The 7,840-nt window shown below is 37.8% G+C and overlaps 1 pseudogene; it reads left to right on the top strand.

Annotated features, from left to right (window-relative positions):
* The first annotated feature begins 1,003 nt into the window (after positions 1–1,003).
* On the top strand, positions 1,004–3,842 carry LOC145660352 (alpha-1-antitrypsin homolog; annotated as a pseudogene).
* Positions 3,843–7,840: the final 3,998 nt, after the last annotated feature.

Raw genomic sequence — 7,840 nt, 5'->3', positions numbered from 1 at the left:
CCGTAGAGTTGCGATCTTTCTCTTTACATTGGTGACTCAGTGGAGGGCTTGGTGCGTCATGCATCTGCCTTGGATGATTCTAGAAATGCAGCAAGATCTATGCTCTTTATTCAAGAAGAAAAACAATAACCAGCATTAACCAGTGAAAGATGTTTGGAGTTAATAAAACAGAAAATCTGATCGTATAATCAGGGGAATGTCCTAATATAGATTCAAATAAGTTTTTTTCCCCACTTTTAAAGGCAAACATAAAATGTTTCACAATCTGCTCAACCGTCATGATGAGAAATGCTAAGCTAATTTAGTCAGATATTATTGCTAGCAGTGTGGCTAACTCTGTGCATTTAAACCACATAAAGGCTCAGAGATGGAGCTTGCAGCTGACCCTGATGGTAAATGATGACAGCAGAGCTAATGATACAAGCTTAAATTGAAATAGGAGGTAAATAAATAAAATAAAAATGCATACACCTGAGACTGAAACATGCTGTGTGGCTAAATGTGCACTTTCAAAAGCTTCCAAAACTGGCTGCGATGGCGAGGAATCGTTCAAGTTGTGTGAAGGTTCTCAGAGAGGTCAGTGGTACCGAGAATAAAAAGAGCTCTGAAAGTACTAAGTACATGTTAGCTAATATGAAAAAAAAGACTGCCATCCTGTATAGCTGATAAAAAGAATTGCACTTATGTACACAGATCAGTTAGTGTATTCGAAGACCGCAGCAGCTGAGTTTGGAATGAGACTACACAGCCTAACAGGAATCAATACCAGAGCTAACAATGCCAGCATACAGGGTTTTGGCATCAGTAATGTTAACTAAAGGATAAATGCTGTGCAATGTTCCTGCTCTATTTGAAACAGCCCCTCAGTGGTTAATGTTTAAAGGACTGACCTCAGATTACACCAAACAGACTATAAAATGTATGAACTCAATCCCAATAGTTTACTGCTGACAGGACGTGGATGGTAAGTAAATGTACTGTAAGATGACTGATATTCTGGAGATACAAATAATTTTTTCCTCAGATCTTGTTTCAACTAAATGGCAAACACTTCAACAGTGATCTATTACATCTTTAAAAATGTAAAAACTGAATTAAAGACTAGACTCAGAAGTAGTCTCCATGCAGGCTATCACGTATATACCTCTCTTATGAAAATCCATGTGTTGACTATTTTCTAATGTAATAGTTGTGTTTAAATGAACCTGCATGTGATACATTTCAAATCTGTGCAGTGCTTCTGCAGGTGTTAAAATGTGGGGAAAGGTCCAGTGCTGTTTGATTGTTGTCCTCATACTGTCAGTGGACTGGACTGTAGGCATCAAGGAGCAGGATCATGATCAAGACCATTCAGCAGATCACCACCAACATCTCCATCATGGCAAGGATGCAGCCCACCCCCACCAGAATGGAGAAGACAAACCCTGCCACAAACTCTCACCCCACAACGCAGACTTTGCCTTCTCCCTCTACAAGAAGCTGGCCAGCCATCCTGACACCCAGGGCAAGAATATCTTCTTCTCTCCTCTGAGTATCTCCATGGTTCTATCCATGCTGGCCCTGGGGGCCAAGAGCAATACCCACTCACAAATCTTCAGCACTCTGGACTACAGTGCTCTCACAGCTGATCAGGTCAATGAAGGCTATGAGCACCTTCTCCACATGCTGGACCACAGCCAGGATGCCCTACTGTTGGAAATAGGAGGAGCTGCAGCTGTACAAAAAGGCTTCAAGCCTGAAGACAAGTTTCTGAAAGATATCCAGCACTTCTACAAAGGTGAAGCCATCAGTGTGGACTTTTCCACACCTGAAGTCGCTGTGCAGGAGATCAACAAGTTAATTGCCAAAAAGACCAAGGACATGATCACTGATCTGGTCAAGAGTCTGGATGCTGCCACTGTGATGATGCTCATCAACTATGTGTATTTCAAAGGTAAAAGGAGACAAGTAGAACCCACTAGAGATTAAATAATTTTTCATGTATTTCACCTGAACTGCAGTAACCAGTTTTGTATTTCATTCTCTCAGGTAAATGGCAAGAGGCTTTTAAAGTGGAGCACACCAGCAAAGGTGACTTTCATGTGGATGAGAACACCACAGTGCCTGTGGATATGATGAACAGAAATGGTGAATATGACTTCTACTATGACCAGGGCAACTTTACGTCCGTTATCATGCTGCCATATAATGGAAACGCCTCCATGATCATCGTCCTGCCTGACCAGGGAAAAATTTAGGAGTTGGAGAAACACATCAGCAAGGATCACCTCAAGTACTGGAAGGACAAAGTCCACAAAATGTAATGTATCATGAAATGCTTTTTAAAATATACTTTCATTTATACATATTAAGTAGTACCACAAAGTAAAACCTTTACTCTCTGACAAGGTTACCAATGACAAAAATGTATTAAATAAATATTTTGCCCATGCTATTCCATGTAAGAGTGCGTTTGCCTGACTGACCATGTCTGTTCTCCAGCACTTTGGACTTGTATATGCCCAAGTTCTCAGTGTCTGCTTCCTCCTGTCTTGGGGACACTCTGAAGGACATGGGAATGGTTGATGCATTCTCAGACAGTGCAGACTTCTCTGGAATCAGTAAGGGGGCCAAGGTGGCAGTTTCCAAGGTATGTGGAGAAATGCTGTCATGTCTAGAATGTCACATTATGAGTGTGGGAGATATTGTTAATAGACTGCCCATCTTAAATATCCAGTAGAATTTTGACTGCACTCTGAGCCTCAAAAAAAAAAAAAAAAAGTGAATTTCTAGGTTTGTCTCTCTTGATATGACACAATATGAAGTTACATTTGTATAGTGCCTTTCAAGTACCCAAGGACACTTTACAATCAACACACTGCACAATGCTTTTACATCCAGTCAACACACTGGTGAGATGCAGCAGGCAAATTCCATCTGTTGTCCACCAAGGACTGTTCAGAAGTTAATGCATCTACTGCTTACATACATTAAAGTGTCATTCAATGACTGCCCAGATTGGTCCTTCCCCACAGGTCCTGCACAAGGCCGTCCTCAGCGTGGATGAGCAGGGCACTCAGGCTACAGCTGCAACTACTCTTGAATTCATGCCCTTGTCATTTATTTTCAAAACAGAAGTCAACAGACCGTTCCTAGTCTTCATTGTGGAGAAGAACACCAGGAGTATCCTGTTCATGGGAAAGATAACCGACCCCACTGTGTAGTGGTAGACGTCTCCCACACAGTCTAGTCAGCAGTACGATGGGAGTGCTACTGATATCTCTCATATCAATTAGCAACAAATATAGTCACGTCTCTGTATTATCTCGGAGCAATGAAAGGCTAAATGTTGTGCTAGTTTAGTGAGCTACATATAGAAGGGACTTCATTTAGCTATAATTAAACTTAAAATTAAATGCTCCTTTCAGACTTAGTCCAGTTCCCTTACACCAGATATGAGAAAAAGTAACAGACTGTTGGATTATTTCTGATGGCACAGTGAATACAGATGTACACAAACCCAGGCATCTGAATGGAAATAAAGTTGTTGAGTGATATTTGAATGAGTCTTCATTTGTTTTGACAAACCAATCATGGCAGTCTGTAGCACACAAATCAGGGGCAGTTATAACATTAGGGATGTTGGTCATATATATCAGTGTTTCATACAAATATTACTTAAGTCATATGGAACTATGTAATTCTAAAACAGACATAGCGATGTGACAGACGTACATTAAGCTCCAAACTCTCTAACAGTCCTGTGACTCATTTATAAATCAGTTTTGAGTTATTTCCCAGTGCGTTGTCTTGTATGTTGATTCACTATGATGATCTGATCACAGCAGTTGGTGCAACATCCAGGCCCCTCTGAGTCTGTCAGGGTTCAAAATCAGATTTATCACCTTTGATTTGGTGTCAGATAAAGTAATAAGAATTACACTAACGCTGTGTCTAAGCCAGTAACTGGATGGGCCATATTTGATGTAATTTGTGTTAATTTGTCCATTTGAGCAGTAACTGAGTCAGAAATCAGACTTCAAAATGCTGTTCTCAATTTAAAGAATGTACAGTGTATGGTAGCTAGGTCTGACATTGAGGATTTTAGAGGGGATCTCATTTTTTTTTAAGATGGTGCATTATAGAGTAAATAATTTTGTTCTTTTTTCAAATTTCTTTGATCTTATATGACTTAATGTCTGTACTGGATCTGAAAACCTCCTTGTCCTGTAACAGATATCTTAACTTTATTATATATCTCTAGGATTAGCTAAAACCATATGTATTAAAAGTAATATGTTTTAAACCATTTTATTCTTAGATTTAGTGCTTAGATTTTTACCAAGGCCCAATCCCCTCTCATTTTTCCTCCTACTCCTTGTTTTCAAGTGTCATCTTGCTCCTTGGGACTGAGTTACAAAGGCTAGTGGTTGAAATCTTCCCCCTTTCTTCTGCATCCATTTTTTCAATGATTCACAAGGGATTCTGAGAAATTTCTCCTAATGCACAATTTGAAGTGAGACTCTGAATCCCTCAGTTTGGAGGGCCATTTAGCTCTAAGACCTCACCCTAGCCCTCTATCAGAGACCCAACCCCTACTCATGAACACAGTTGTCAGTGTGTGCTGGGAGGTCAATGGTGTTTCCATTGAGATAAGGAATTACATAAACTGAGATGCTCAATTTATGTTTTCTCTTTACTGTACTTCCTCTCACGAAAGGTGAGTGTGAAATTCTCTTTTAATGCTGAGTGACATGAAACTGTACATATATGTGATAATCTAAAAATGTTATTAAAGTGAGTTGAATCATTCAAGATTTATTTGGCTGAATTAGAATTATAACCTGGTTGGTCTTAGAATGAAAAATATGATTAAAAGGTCCAGAATGCAAACAGACAAAATCTTTGCATGAAGTAAAGTTTATTAATCAAAAATAAATCAAAAAGTCAAAAGATGTTATTTCAGAAAATGAAAAGACAGGTTGGGGAAAATGAAGGGAAAAAAGAAATACAAAATAAATTGGTAAAAAGAGCTGGGAAAAGTTAAAGAGTAGGGCTAATTTTGTTGGAGCGCTTGGCACAGGACAAGGTGCTTTTTATAGCCTGCCATGCTCGTCTGAAGAAGATGCGTACTCTCTTCAACCTCTTGCATTCTGAGCCTTTATATTTGAAATAAAAGTAGAATTTTTAAACTGGTGTCCATGGAGTGGATGTATGTAAACTCTGATTATTGATGTGGTGCTTTGATGCTACTCACCAGCTGGGGTGTTCTCCACTTTGACTGCCTCTGTAATAGATTCCGCTACTCCACCCAGATCCTCTCTTACATCTACAATTTATTTTTCCCAAAAATCAATACAAATGCAATTACATAATAAAGTACAGGCACATATTTAAAGTGAACAAACATCATGTCCTACTGTGTGTTCTTAATGAAAAGCTAGATTTATGCAAGAAAGTACATCTGCACCTTCTACATGGGCGCTGTGGTCCAAAGAGCAAATCTCTTCCGTTGACTCTGTGATCATAAAGTGTTCAGCAGTTCTGCTCTGGATGGTATGAACCTCCTTACAGTCCTCCTGTTTCTTGGGTGAGAAATGAGAAATAATCAGTGATGAATTGTAAAGGAAATGAATCATCCATTGACCACCCCTGGGCAGTGGAAACTCCACTAATGGACAGCATATTTTGGACTACCATCTGTATAAGTCAGGAAAGTGTGAAGGCTAAATAAATAAAACTGTGGATGCAGTCTATATAAATCATTAAAATTATAGTATAAAATGATGTAGACACTTACACTTTCTCCCAGTTTGGCCGAGTAATGCTGCTTAAACCCAGCAATGGTAGCAGGGTCTCTATGACTCTTGTGTCTTCTGGTAATGATATTAGTAATGAAGTTGTCCCTTGGCATCTAGAAAGGACAGAAGAAAGCTCTATTGTATTGAACGATAATAAAGCCATTTTATTTCTTTTAAAAAGTGAACAGTTTGTATGTGTTTTTTGACAACTAAAAAAAAAATTAATTAAAATTAAAGATTTATTCCTAAGAAGTAATTGAATTTGAACTGAAAATTAGGCTTTGATTACAACACAATTTTCTATAAAACAAGGCTTATTTTACATGCATTTGTGCACAGGATTACCTTTGTAGCCTAGTTTCATAACTCTATGGAAATGAGAAATCAAAGCTTATAGATTTTATTGTTTTATATAGTTATATAACAGAACAAATGGCCACCCGTAGCTCAATTTCTTCTACAAATGTTAATACATGTGAAACAAAGTTTGCCTGTTGTCCGACAGTGCATAATGGCCACACTCGTGGTCTTACAGAGGTTTTTCTAAAACAAGCGCAGAAGTCACTTTCCCTTGTCTCAGTCAACGCATTTCATCTAATGGAGTTCAGTTACGCGAATATTTTCAGCTACTTCCCCTTTTATTCATCAACGTTTCCTTTTAGTTAGTTCATTCTCTATTCACTTATTCCGCATTTATAAAATATTTATGCGGTCCGTTAAATTAAACAAACTCGCTTGACGTAGACAGATGTTTATTAGACGAACACGAATAACGAACACAGTGGCGCTCACACGAAACAGACAAGATGAACATGAGCAACGTTGAACACAGCTTACAAACCATAAAATGCACCACGTACGTGAACATTAGCGAGAACACAGACCGACAGGGGGATAAACACACACAGACATTAGGAGAATAACCCGGTGCAGGTGTGTGTGACTACATAGTCGTGGTTTCACACAAGACCATGAACTCCCACTGCAGGCGGCGGGCCGTACCACGTGACTAGTGGGGCGGGGAGCTCACTATCAGCCCACTAATTAGTTCTCCGTTCAGTCAAAAGTTCTCTAGCATTAAAATGTGTGTTCTCATTTTAAATTCGCATATTGGCTACTTGTTTATAATACGATTCCGTTATCAAATATTTAGTATCTGCCTTTGTAGATAAAACTAAATTCTACTTACGTTTTGTTTTCGTTTCTCAGTACCTCTTATGCGTGAAGAATTGTTTGTAGTCTCTGTTGATGTTTTGTCTAAAATGATCGTCATCGGCAAATCCACTCAATAAACTGATCAGAAATAGAATGACACACATTATGACATAATGGAGGGCTAAATTCTGTTCAGTGGCTGTTTAGAACAACGAAAAAAGTGCAGCTGAAATGACATTATAGTCTCATATCAGAAATCACACTATCACATTTTAAAATCATTTCCTCTTTATGCTATCATTTTGTCATCAGGCTCAGATTAAAAAATCTAAATAAATAAAGTAAATATAACCTATACATGTAAACTATATATTAATTAATTAGTAATCATTCCACATAGGTACAATTCACTCACTCTGTATTTGTTATAATCCAAAGTCATTTGAACACTCATTAAGGATCAAAATGCAACCTAAACAACAACTATAATAATAAATTCTTAAGAAATTATACAATTTTAACTGAAAATTAGGCTTATTGATCACAATACAATGTTCAACAAAACGGCTTATCTTTACTCTGGTGTTTCAGTACCAAGGCTACGCAGTTATGCAAACACTTTCTTGCATAATATATGCTTATATTATGAAATTTAGCAACTAGACAAACAGAATTAAATGCTCTGTTCATTACTGATTCAAATGGTTTATTATTTTTAAAAAATATATTTTTTTAAAGTGCAGGATTGTAGCCCCAAAATAACCTGCACATGGTTTTACAGGGGTTATTCCAATATGTGCTTTATAACACAACGTTTTGATCACATCTTCACAAAGGTTAATTACTACTGAAAAGAAATAAGGTTAGCATACATTTTTTAATTTTCTTATAGCCTATAAAGAACA

The sequence above is a fragment of the Electrophorus electricus genome, chromosome 2 (genome assembly GCF_041902795.1).
Source record: "Electrophorus electricus isolate QZ-2024a chromosome 2, ASM4190279v1, whole genome shotgun sequence".
In the NCBI taxonomy this organism is placed as follows: Eukaryota; Metazoa; Chordata; class Actinopteri; order Gymnotiformes; family Gymnotidae; genus Electrophorus; species Electrophorus electricus.
The sequence above is the reverse complement of the archived record's forward strand: the minus strand, read 5'-3'. Positions and strand labels throughout refer to the sequence as shown.